At 43.4% G+C, this 1,335-nt stretch overlaps 1 protein-coding gene across 2 annotated transcripts in view; it reads left to right on the forward strand.

The window, feature by feature from the left end:
- Nucleotides 1–1,335, forward strand: part of LOC102197230 (carbohydrate sulfotransferase 8-like) — a 44,666-nt gene that overhangs the window by 40,569 nt on the left and 2,762 nt on the right. For both annotated transcript variants that reach the window (XM_005745157.2, XM_005745156.2), the window contains exon 2: nt 172–212. The gene's annotated coding sequence lies outside the window, so the exon portion shown is untranslated. The remainder of the gene's footprint in view (nt 1–171; nt 213–1,335) is intronic.

The following is a 1,335-nucleotide window of genomic DNA, read 5'->3' on the forward strand; positions in this document are numbered from 1 at the left end:
CTCTCACTCTCTCTCTCACTCACCCTCTCACTCACCCTCTCACTCTCTCTCTCTCACACTCACGTGTGTTGCAGTTTGTTTTCAGCTTCATTAAACAATCCTACCCAACATAAAGTGAACGTGTCCACATACTTCTGCTCCTGACCGTGCTCTCTCCCCCCTCCTTCTCAGGTGTGCATGTGCTGGCGGCTCCCAGACGGCCTTCACAGAAGGTAACAGCAGCACGGCGACACCTGCTCGACTCACACAGCATCACATTTTCCAAACAGAGTAAACACACGGAGCAGAACAAAGATTAGAGCGCCATCCAGTGTCCACAGCCAGCACGACAGCTCCTGTGGTTAGACATTCATATATTTTAGTGCAACAGAAAGTTCCTGATCGGTTCTTGTGAGTCTCAGATCATCGAGGACCTTCTGCTCCACCGTTTCTAATTTACATAAAAGCTTCGGGGTCCAAAGTTTGAAGGTTTATAATGGTTGTTGTCAAGTTTTAGCTTCATGTATCAGAAACATGTGCTTTTGAAACATGGCCACGGTCTTTCACTAAAACTCGGGTAATATTTAAACATGAATATCAGACTAAAGCTGTGCCCTCGAGCTGAATCAGGGTCTGTAGACACATGCATGAAACATGAGTGTTGCCTGATTAAAATATGCAGCAAAAGCAGGTCTGCATCGTCCCATATTTGAGCTGCACTAATAAAAACCTTCACACTGAAGTTTGTAGTTGGATGTAGGTGGATTTCATAACAATGTAAAATAATATTTCTAACATGAAGAAACGTCAGAAGATTCTGATCTGAGTTCAGCTCTGTAGGTTTCAGACCGGGATGTATTTAAAAATTTAATTTAAATGTAATATGTTCACATTTGGTCCTGCAGTGTCTGACAACACCCAAAATCTCAGAAAGATGATTCTGTTCAAATGCGAGGTTTCAGAAACATTTCATCATCATCATCATCCTCAGCTGCAGGTTTCCAGCCTCATAAACAGTGTTTGGACACCACACACACACACACACACACACACACACGTTTAGGTTGGATACCTGCAGCTGAGACTAGAGGACGTCCTGACTTGCATGATTGATCAGGACACTCACAGCATCAGATGGAGTTCAGATTTTCAGGTTCAGAGAGTAGAACCCTGTAGAGTAGAAAAATGCACAGGAGAACCTTGTAGAGTAGAAACATGCACAGTAGAACCCTGTAGAGTAGAAAAATGCACAGTAGAACCTTGTAGAGTAGAAACATGCACAGTAGAACCTTGCAGAGTAGAACCCTGTAGAGTAGAAACATGCACAGTAGAACCCTGTAGATTAGAACCCTGTAG

The sequence above is a fragment of the Pundamilia nyererei genome, unplaced genomic scaffold, assembly GCF_000239375.1.
Source record: "Pundamilia nyererei isolate P.nyererei 1_Seehausen unplaced genomic scaffold, PunNye1.0 scaffold00154, whole genome shotgun sequence".
Classification (NCBI taxonomy): Eukaryota; Metazoa; Chordata; class Actinopteri; order Cichliformes; family Cichlidae; genus Pundamilia; species Pundamilia nyererei.